Genomic DNA, 12289 nt, shown 5'->3' with positions numbered 1-12289 from the left:
ATATTTCAATATGCAAATAAAAAAGAGGTTTGTATGTGAAACTGTGTGCTTCTGTGTACTATTCATTTGCAATCATTGTTATTGTACCTTCCCTTGCTTCCAGCCCCTATATATATCTTCAGAGTGGTCCATGAGTTTCCTATGTTTCCACATCAGCCTTTTGAAAATGCTTGCATTTTTTTTGTCCTCACAATTTTTTCTTTTTGTGCTTTTAGGATTTCGTATTTGAGAGATTCCTATTCCTCTTGGTCCAATTTGCTTTGTAAAAATCTTAGACAATTAAATAAAATTCAGTGGTTGTTGTCCTTTGTTCTTGAAGAGGATCAAAATGACATCACTATGTTAGAATCAAGTTACAGTGTGTCTGACTATGGCTGATCAAACCAATATGAGCTTGGAATTCTCTACCACAGGTCAGGCACAAAATTTGTGAATCTCACATTTCTTTTGAGGTACTCAATTCTGTTTTACTCGTGGGGCACAGTGCCTTCTTTGATGCAGATACACCATACTTGGTGGTCCTTTGCCAGAGTCTCCCATGTCATGCAATCAATTTCAAAGCTCTTAAGAGAGACTTTAAGGGTGTCCTTGTATTGCTTCTTCTGACCTCCCTATAAGTGCTTGCCTTGTATATTTTCTCTGTAAAATAGCCTTTTAGGCAACCATACATTTGGAATTTGAACAATGTGGCCAGCCCATTGGAGTTACACTCTCTGCAGTAGAGTTTCAATGCCTGGTAATTTAGTTAGAGAAAGGACTTCAGTGTCTGGTACCTTATCCTGCCAGGTGATCTTCCTAAGACAATTCAAATGGAAGCAATTCAGTTTCCTGGTGTGGCACTTCCAGGTTTCATAGGATTACAGCAATAATAAGACCTTCAGTTTTGGTAGTCAGTCTATTACCTCTTCTCTCTCACACTTCCCTTCAGAGCCTCCCATACACTGAGCTAGTTCTGGCAATGTGTGTGTCAATACCATTATCGATCTGTACATCCCTGAAAAATATATTGCCAAGGTAAGTGAGCTTATCTACTCAAAACTTCTCCATTTCCTGTAATTGATGGTTCCATGTGTGAATGGTTTGGTCTGGCTAGTGAACACCTGTGTTTTCTTGTTGTTACTTGTTAGGCCAAAATTAGCATAAGCAGAAGAGAATTGATCCATATTTTGTTACAACTCAGCTTCAGAGACTGCAATTATTAAAAACCTACTATGCTCAAAGTACGAGGATATCACATTCTACCTATTCTTTCTCTTAAGTATTTCAAATACTTTCTCCTCAGAGATCATGCCCAGGCTTTCTAACCTTGCTGTTATAAATTCTATGATGGATTCACTCAATGGACCTAAAGATTCCCAACATTTTCACTTCCTACTAATTGTTCAGAATTGGGCCTAAAATAATATTTCCTTTATCATTTCCTAGATCTTTTGAAGAATTAGATGATCTGACCGTTTTGTTGATGTGTTTTGTTTGAACATATTTATTTATTACAAGGAAGGGTGGGGGAGAGGGCATTGAATGGGCAGCAAAAAAGAAAGAAAGAAAGAAGAAAGTAAAAGAAAAAAGGAAAGAAAGAGATAGAGAAAGAAAGAGAAAGAAAGAAAAGAACGAAAGAAAGAAAGAACAAAAGAAAGAGAGAAAGAAAAGAAAGGAAGGAAGGAGACAGGGAGGGAAGAAGGAAGGAAGGAAAGAAGGAAGAAAGGAAAGGAAAAATGAAAGGAAGGGAAAGAGCATCAATAAAAAAAGGAATCAATAAAACATTAAAATAAAGAAAACAAACAGAAGTTTAGAAGGGGACACAAATAGAGCAATTTTGTTACATGTAAAAAAAATTAATATACATGTAAAAAAACCCCTTCATAACAAGCTTACAGTTTCATATGCCATGTTTTTGTTCTGTGTGCATTCAAACTGTTTATTAAAGATTAAGCCCATGATAAAATAATTTTAAAAATAAAAAAATGAAATAATTATCTAAGGAAGATGAAGAATTAATAGCAGCTTTGCTTGTGGCAGAAAGAGAGCTCCAATAGATTCCATTGTGGTTGGAGTCCCCCATGAATTCAAACACCACTTCTATGTTGATGATTCAAATAGGTTTCTCCATTCATGACATCTTAGTGCCATCTGGTGAGAGGATATCTTATTATGCTATGAATAGTCCAGCCCCACATATCAAAAAGCAGCTTTCCCCCTTGCTCTATAAATCTGCTCCTCTTTCTGAGTTTACTCTTTCTAACTGGGGCAATCCCATTCATCTAGGCATCTATGGCCATAACTTTGGGGTTAGCTTTGACCCACCTTTTATATCTAATCAATAACCATGCCTTATTGAATGTACATCCACATCTCTCACATCATTTCCCCTCCTCTTTATTCCCACTGGCACCTCATCCTAGTATAGGATAGTATTCATTACTGACCAGCTGCAGTATAATAATATCTTCCAAACATTCTTCCCCTTTCCTGTTTCCCTCTCTGAAAAGCATCTTTCATAAGACTTCTAGAAAAAAAAATCATGAGTTACCCTGGTTATGCTACTTCTTTGCTCAAAAAATAATTGATTATTCCCTATTGTTACCCATCTAAAATGAAAAATATTTTGTCTGGCATTTAGTGATTACAGTCTGAAGCCACTCTACCTTTCCTGTCTTAAGTCCTATTATTCTTCTCTAAATATCTCTATGCTCTCGACAGATTGGACTATTTTCTGTTCCTCTAAACTTACCAAACACTCATTATCAAGTCTTTGTTCTCACTGTTCTTACATTAGATGAATAAAATGTTTATTAAATGCTTACTACATGCCTGATGTCGTAAGTGCTAAGGATACAAAATCAAGAAAACAAGACAATCCCTGCACTCAATCTTACATTCTAACGAAGGAAAGTAATCACAGAGGGAAGAGTGCCCCCTGGAGGCAAAGCAGCCTGAGGTAGCTATGGCTGACAAGACTGTGAGCTAGAAGTGTTCAACTCTATCTTACTTAACTACTATCCTTTGCTGATATGTCTGGTTAGTAACAGCTTTCTCTCTTTGGACCTCATGTAGGAATCTCACTCCCCTCCTGCCAACTCTCAAATGCACTTATCATATGATATTGTATATAAGAGTTAATGGTTTTTGCATCTTATTCTCCTGTCAGACTGTGAGGCTCTGAGGGTAGGAACCATATCATATATAAACTTTATTCATCCCTCAGAGCCTAACATATAATTTTATATCCAAGTAGATATACAAATGCTTATTGAATGAATGAAATAATCCTATATAGCTGATAGCAGAATTATTATTCTTTCTAACCGACAAATAAGAATCCTCAGAAAGGTTGAGTTATTTGCCTTGAGTTATAAAAGGAGTATAGTAATAATATTGTAGAATGCCAGAATATTGACTTGAACCTACCTAGGCTTTTTGATTTCCAGTATATTTCAATTACTACTTATACCCCTCAGGAAGAGTGCATGCAAAGGCACTGAGGTGAGGCGGTGTAGGGTGGGCTACCTTCAGGGCTAGGCTGAAGCCAGGTAGAACTGGATCTGGAAAGCTGATTGTTACATTTTCAGTATGAACATGTAAACCTCATCATTCAGCAAGTGTTACAAATCAGGGTTTGATATATTGTTTCACTGATTGTCTTCTAGACTTTAAAAAGAGATGGATAAAATGTTAATAATGTAGTTTTAACTTAAAAGTGTGTCATGGATATGTTTTTCCTTCTGGAGAGCCACTTGTTAAAACAATCACTAGCATACTACTCTTTATAGGGGGCTGACATTTGTCCAGTTTGGCTAGGCAGAGGGCAAATGTCAGGGGAATAATATGAGAATACTGGGCCCTGAATATCAGGCTTGAGAGCTTCAGTTTTACCTTGTCTAATGAGGAGCCCCTGAGGCGTTCTCAACTAAGGAATAACATAACCAGATCCATTAATTTTTGTTTTGGGTTTGGATCTCTGATTATTGACGTAGGAGTTCCCCATGAGAAAATTTCCTCTTCCAGAGCATATCAACAACTTTTTTGCAATGTATAGTTTTTTAGAATTATCTGAGAACTTAGTCTACCAATTTGTCAAAGGCAGAACTTTAGTAACTTCTTCCTGACTTGGGGTCAGCTCTCTGTCTACTACCTCCTGCTGCTTCTCCCTCTGCCTCTCCCCCTCCCTCACTCTTTCCCAGCCCCCTTTCTTTCTTCCATGAATTAAGATTAATGTGGCAGGTTGTAAAGGATGGATAGGAAGTCAGAAGTTAGGGGTTAGGTGTGGTTTGGAAATTTAACATGGGAAGACTGAGAGATGGGGAGATAAAGTGAGGTCAACAGAAGGAGACCACTGAGAGTAGCAGTGACTGAATCCTAACTAATCCAGTGCTCCTGAATACCCAGACTAGGACGCTGCCTACCATACCACATAAAGCTATTTTCTTTTAGCTTTTAATTTTCCTGAACAAAAATTAAACTTGCCCAGAGGGTTGAGCAAATTGTTCTTTTGGCTGAAACCTTGCTTCTGCTACCTCCACCCCAAAGCGATAAGCTAGTTTATTAATGTTGAAGAATCTGACCCCTTATTTTTTCTTATTGTGCTTTCTAATTGGATTTTGAACAAAAACCATAAAGAAGAAATGCAAATGGATTTCCAGAACATTTTGCTAAATGCCTAAATAAGTATAAAGAGCCCCAAATCAGGGGACATTGCATACAGTAACCAGGAAAGATAAAATGTTGGTCTCTAAGCTCTTCTATTCTGTTTGGAAGCTATGACTCTGGTGCAGATAAAGACCAGAGTGGAAGGAACAGAACATACCTGAAATGATCCCCTGACTTACTACTAGTTCATTGTAGATATGCTGGACATTGGGACTGAGGTGAACAGGAGGGCTTGTTTAACAGAAATGTTTGTTATCATTCAAATTTTAGGCTATGAGCCTAAGGCTCTGTTTTGAAGATTTGGGAATCATTGCTGCTTTTGCAAAGCTGTGGTCTTGTGATTTGACCTTTGAGATCTTTGACTAGCTGTTATTATGTCCAATTCCTTCATTTTACAGATATATCATTACCCTGGTTAAGGCTCTCACGACCTCATATTCACAATAATCTTAAAAGGTTTTTCTGTCTTTGGCAATTTTCCCTGCAATTCATCCTTGACAAAGTTGCAAAACTGACATGGTCTGAGCATGCTAATCCTCTGCTCAAAAACTTTAGGGCCCTACCCATCACTTCTAGGACAAAGCTTTGACCTGACAGTCAAATTCTTTCATCATACAGTTCAAACCTACCTTTCTAGCCTTATTTCATACCAGCTCTCTTCACTCACATTCTATCTGCTAGTCAAACTGGTCAACTAGCTGCTCTCCAAAATTGATCTTCCATTTTCTGCCTCCACATATTCACATATGCTATTCCTCATGTCTAAAACATTTTCTTCCTTACCTCTGATTCTCAGATCCTTATCTTCTTTCAAGCATCAACTTGGGGGCCATTTTTCAAATCCCTTGTCCATTCCTTTCCCTTGTTAGTTCTCTCTCCCTATTTAAATTACCTTAAATATATGTACATATCATAAGACCTGTAGAATGTCAGTTCCTGGAGACCAGGAACAATTTCTTCATTTCAGTTTTGCTTTTGTATCCACATTGACTGTCCATAAAATGGTGTACCTGAGGTTTGGGGATGGGGTAATAAATACATATTCAACTAAATTGATATGGGAGGCTTTATGAAGTTTGAATTCTATACAGATGTGAATAACTTATATAATTTACAATGTTAGTTTTCTATGCAAATCCTTTAAGCAAATACTTGCTTGATGACTTCCAGGAGCCAAATATGGTTGAATAAGCAATAAATTGCCCTAACTCTTCCATAGTCACCTTCAAACAACCATAAAATGGCATTTCAAAACAAATCTAAGAACAGCAGATCCAGCAAGAAGGGGTAAAACAATCTTTTAGCCCCAAAAACTTGGAAAATTGGTAAGAAATGTCTGTCTCACTTGGGTGAAAGGGAAATACAGTCTAGGATAGGAAGTATCCCACCAAGCCTGCACCAAGTCCCACCTCAGTAAACCAGTGGTAGACCCGGAGTCCCAGTGCAGTGGAGCAGACAAACACCACCACCAGGACCTGTCACATGCCTCAGCGTAGCCAGAGAACTGGCAGACTCCAGCTCCAAGAACCACCATATGTTTCAGCATAGCCATGGGCAAAGAGGTGGCATCCAGTGGCCAGACCACCATGTCCTTCAATGTAGCTTCCAGGAAATGCAAAAATACCCCACTGGCCTCAGCATGTGTTAGACACAAGCACTAGGACCATAGGTCAGCACCGCATAAGCTGCCAGATCCCTACAGCCTCCAGCAGTGCCAGGCATCCCCTACTCCTCCCTGTCAGCCCAGCATCAGACATGAGGGTCTCTCATGCGACTCAGTGCAGCAGCAGGTAAACAACCAGGTCCTGCAGCCCCTGGCACAAGAAGGCTAAGACAGTGCCCCTTCCACCCAGGAGCAGAAATCAATTTTTTTAAAAAAGGAATAAAACAAAAAGAAAAACAGATGACAAAACAATAACAAAAAAGAATCTGACCATAAAAAGCTATTATGATGACAAGGAATATCAAGACACAAACTCAGAAACAGACAGCAATCTCAAAACATCTAAGGGCAAAACCCCAAAGATAAGTGGGAAGTGGTCTCAAGCTCAGAAAACCTTATGGAAGACCACAAAAAAAACGTTTAAAAAGCATATAAGAGAAGTAGAAGAAAAATTGGGAAAAGAAATGACAATGATTCAAGAAAATTATGAAAAAAAAGAGTCAACAGCTTAGAAAAAGGAAACCACTGTTTAAAAAGTGGAATTGGCCAAATGGAAAAGGAAGTACAAAAGCTCACTGAGGGGAGGGGGAAAAAAACCTTCTTAAAAAGTTCTAATTGGGCAAGTGAAAGTTAATGCCTCTATGAAATATCATGAATCCAGTTCCAAAGAATGAAAAAAAAAATAGGAGAAAATGTAAAATACTTCAAGAGAAAACAATCGACCTGGAAAATAGATCCAGGAGAGACAACATCAAAATCACTGTACTACCTGAAAACCGTAATCAAAAGGAGGACCTGGACAGCATCATTCAAGAAATTATCAAGAAAAATGGCCATGGCATCTTAAAAACAAAAGGGTAAAACAGGCATTGAAAAAAATCCACTGATCACCTCAGGAAAGAGATCCCAAAATAAAAACCCCAAGGAAGGCAAATTTCAGAAGTTATCAGGTCAAGGAAAAATACTACAAATGTCCAGAAGGAAACAATTTAATTATTGGGGAGTCACAATCAGGGTCACACAGGAAATGGCAGCTATAACATTAAAGAACTGGAAGTCAGGCAACATGATATTCTGGAAGCAAAGGATCTATGACTACAACCAAGAATCACTTACCTGGCAAAATTAAGCATAATACTTCAAGGGAAAAAAATGGTCATTCAATGAAATAGAAGGATTTCAAGCCTTCATAAAGAGAAGAAAAGAACTAAATCAAAAATTACACCTTCAATACCAAGACCCAAGAGAAGCATAATCAGGTAAGAAGGGAAAAGACAACATAAGGGATTCAATAGAGCTAAACTGTTTACATTTCTACATGGGAAGATGTTACTTGTAATTCTTAAAAATTGTGTACTGATGGTATAGTTAGAAGGAATATACATAGAGAGAGGATCAGTTGGATCAGTTCAATACTCCAACAAATGCTCTAAATCACTATTGATTAGACAAATGCAAATCAAAGCAACTCTGAGGTACGATATCACATCTATCAGATTAGCTAACATGACAAAAGAGGAAAATGATAAATATTGGAGAAGATATGGGAAAATTTGAACTCTAATGCATTATTGGTGAAGTTGTGAACTGATCTAACCATTCTGGAGAGCGATTTGGAACTGTGCCCAAAGGGCTATAAAACTGTGCATACCCTTTGATCCAGGAATACCACTTCTAGGGCTATCTCCCAAAAGGATCAGCAAAAAGAGAAAAAGAACTATATATGCAAAAAATATTTATAGCAGTCCTTTTTGTGGTGACAAAATGTTGGAAATTGAGTGGAGGCCCATCAGTTGGGGAATGTCTGAAGTAGCTGTGGTATACAAATGCAATGGAATGCAGTAAGAACAGGCACATTTCAGGAAAAAAACAAACTAGAAATTCTTATTTGAACTGATGCAAAGTGAAATAAGCAGAACGAGGAAAACACTGGACACACCATCAACAACACTGTGTGATAATCAACTATGAATGACTCAGCTCTTCTCAGTGATATGATGATCCAAGAAAAATAGAAAAGACTTACCAAAGAAAATGCTGCCCACGTGCTGATAAAGAACTGATGGACTCTGCATGCAGATTGAAGCAAACTTTTTTCACTTACTGTATTCCTTTTTATGTTTTTTCTTTTGATTTGTTTCTTCTTTGTCTTCCTCTTCGTCCTTCAACATTCCCCAGACTCAGATAGTGTAACTCACTTGTCCAAGTAATGCAGAAATATGTTTTACATGATAGCACATGTATAACCTGTATCAAATTGCTTACCATTTTAGGAAGATGGGACGGGAGAGAGGAAAAATTTTGGAGCTCAAAATCTTTGAAAAGTGAATGCTAAAAATTGTCTTGACATAAAATTGGGAAAAAGTAAAATGTCATTTAAAAAAGAATTAATACTTGCATGACTAGGATGGGATACAGTCTAATTCCCTGTGTATTTGAATACAATTAATGATGAACTAATTATCTGTAGTTCTGAAAAGTGTGTCAGGAGAATGTGTATGGGCTAGGAGTTAAAGTCAGGGAAGTAGCAGCAATAAAATGTGATGCTTTCAATATACTTTACATATGTTCCTGCATTTTGTACTCCTCTGTATAGTTTACTAGGTGTTTTACATCCAAATCACTTGTTTGTTCTTCAAGGCTAGGCAGATTAGTGTTTTTGTTTTTGTTTTAATCACTGAGTCAAAATGATATAATAAGAAGAGCTCAGGATGTGGAGTCAAAATACATGAATATGAATGCTGATTCTGTTTCTAATTTGCTGTATGAGTATGAGCACATCACCTAAATAGGAGCACCTATGAACACATACCTTTAAGTCCCATTTTTCTAATTTGTGAAGTAAAGAAAATTATCCTTGCCTCATAGAGTTGTTGTGAAGAAAAGAATATAAAGTATTTTGTAACTGGGAAAGTAATGTTGGTTATTACTGCTGCCTTCTTATTCTTGTTCTTCTCCTCCTTCTTCTCCTCCTCCCCCTTCTCCTCCTCCTTCTCCTCCCTGCTTCCTCCTCCCTCTCCTTCTCTTCCTCCTCCTCCTCTTCCTCCTCCTCATCTTTCTCCTCCTCCTTCTCCTCCTCCCTCTCCCCATTTTCCTCCTCCTCCTCCTCCTTCTTCCTCTTCCTCTTCCTCTTCCTCCTTCAATATTCCTCAGACTCAGATAGTATAACTCACTTGTCCAAAGTCATGCAACTAATATGTGAAAGAGGTAGGATTAATCATGACTCTTTTCACTTTTGGTTAGAGAGTGATACAACTTATATAAACATTTTTTGAATCTTGACTGGGAAATACCTCTAGAGTGGAGGAGGCTTATTTTTTTCATATTAATTTATTTATTTTTAGTTTTCAACATTTACTTCCACAAGATTTTGAGTTCCAAATTTTCATCCCATCTCGCCCCTCCCCTACCCCAAGATGGCATACATTCTGAATACCCCTTCCCCTAGTCTGCCCTCTCTTCTATCTCTCCTGTCTTCTTTTATCCCCTTCTGCTTCTGTTTTTCTGTAGGGCAGGATAGACTTCTGTACCCCATTTCCTGTATTTCTTATTTCCCAATTGCATGTGAAAACATTTTTTTAAATATGTTTTTGAAACTTTGGGTTCCAAATTTCCTTCCTCCTTCCCCACCCACCCTCATTGAAAAGGCAAGCAACTCAATATAGGTTATACATGTGCAGTTATGCAAAACGCTTCCATAGTAGACATGTTATGAAAAACTAACTCTATTTCACTTAATCCTACCCTGCCCCCCCATTTATTCTATTCTTTCTTTTGACCCTGTCCCTCCTCAGAAGTATTTGCTTCTGATTACCCTTTTTCCCAATCTTCCCTCCTCTCTATCATCCCCCTGCTCTCTTGTCCCCTTCCCCCCCCATTTTCCTATAGGTTAAGACAGATTTCCACACCCAACTGAATGTGTATGTTATTCCCTCCTTAAGCCAAATCCTATGAGAATAAGATTCACTCATTCCCTCTCACCTTCCCGTTTCCCCTCCACTGAAAGAACCTTTTCTCATCTGTTTTTTTGTGTGTGTGTGTGTTGAGATAATTTACCCCGTCCTACCTCTCCCTTTCCTATTCTTCTGGTATAATCCTCTCTCATCCCTTAATTTTATTCTCTGGATATGACCCCTTAATCTTCAACTCATCCTGTGTCCTCTATCTCTCTACCTACCTACCTACCTACCTATCTATCTATCTATCTATCTATCTATCTATCTATCTATCTATCTATCTACCTCTCTATCTACATACATACATATAATTTTCCCCCTCCAAATAACCTAATACTGACAAAGGGCTCATGAGTTATAAATATCATCTTTCCATGCAGAAATATAAACAGTTAAATCTTAATAAGTCTCTTATTATTTCTCTTTCCTGTTTACCTCTTCATGTTCCACTTGAGTCATGTATTTGAAAGTCAAATTTTATATTCAGCTCTGATCTTTTCATCAAAAATGCTTGGAAGTCCTCTATTTCACTGAATGACCACTTTTTCCCCTGAAGGATTATACTCAGTTTTGCTGGGTAGGTGATTCTTGGCTGTAATCCCATCTCCTTTGCCCTCTGGAATATTATATTCCATACCCTGCGGTCCTTTACTGTAGAAGCTGCTAAATCTTGTGTTATCCTGATTATGTTTCCCCAACACTTGAATTGTTTCTTTCTGGCACCTTGTAATGTTTTCTCCTTGACCTGGGAACTCTGGAATTTGGCTACAATATTCCTAGGAGTTTTCCTTTGGGGATCTCTTTCAGGAGGAGATCAGTGGATTCTTTCAATTTCAATTTTGCCCTCTGGGTCTAAAATATCAGGGCAGTTTTGCTTGATAATTTCTTGAAAGATGATGTCTAGGCTCTTTTTTTGATCATGGCTTTCAGATAGTCCAATAATTTTTAAATTCTCTCTCCTGGATCTATTTTCCAGGTCAGTTGTTTTTCCAATGAGATATTTCACATTGTCTTCTAATTTTTCATTCTTTTGGATTTATTTTACAGTGTCTTGATTTCTCATAAAGTCAACAGCTTCCAATTGCTCTACTCTAATTTTTAAGGAAGTATTTTCTTCAGTAATCTTTTAGATTTCCTTTTCCATTTGGCCAACTTTTCTTTTTAGGGCACTTTTCTCTTCATTGGCTTTTTGGACCTGTTTTGCATTTGAATTAGGCTATTTTTAAAGGTATTATTTTCTTCAGTATTTTTGGGGGTCTCCTTCAGCAAGCTGTTGACTTGTTTTTATGATTTTCTTGCATCACTCTCATTTCTTTCCCAGTTTTTCCTCTACTTCTTTACTTGCTTCTCAAAATCCCTTTTGAGCTCTTCCAAGGCCTGGGACTGATTCATATTTTACTTGGAGGCTTTGGATGTGGGAGCTTTGACTTTGTTGTGTTCTTCTGGTTGTATGTTTTGATCTTATTTGTCACCAAAATAAGATAATACACTCTGACTCATTTTGCACTGCTTGCTCATGATCCTGGCCAATTACTTGAGTTTTAAACTCTTTGTTAAGGTAAGAGTCTGCTTCCAATGTGGAGAACGTACTATCCCAAGCTTTGGGGGTTTATACAGCTGTTTTCAGAGATACTTGCAGGGCCCTGTAAATTTTCAGTTCTTCCAAGGTGGTATGATAAGGGGAGAGGTGTTCATTCCTTTCCTGGCCTGTGCTCTGGTCTATTAGTGACCACAAGCACTCTTTTCTGTCCTGGAACTGTGAGGAAGGTTTCCTTTACACTGCCACTACAAGCTCCACCACACCAGCAGTCCTCCTTACCCCTGGACTGCTGCCCAGAATTGTGACCCAGATCCAAGCATGGGCAAAGGAAGAGATTCCTGCCTCAGAACTGGCAAAAAGATCCCTGTAATCCCCCTCTGATCAGCCAGTCAATTACCCCTCAATCTGTGGGCCCCCGGCACCCATGCTCTGTGCTCTGGACCTGGCTCTGAGACCTAGCTCTTCTCTCACCAGAGAAACAGA

This window comes from Phascolarctos cinereus, unplaced genomic scaffold (assembly GCF_003287225.1).
Source record: "Phascolarctos cinereus isolate Bilbo 61053 unplaced genomic scaffold, phaCin_HiC Scaffold_2;HRSCAF=192, whole genome shotgun sequence".
Taxonomy (NCBI): Eukaryota; Metazoa; Chordata; class Mammalia; order Diprotodontia; family Phascolarctidae; genus Phascolarctos; species Phascolarctos cinereus.
This window is presented reverse-complemented; position numbering follows the sequence as displayed.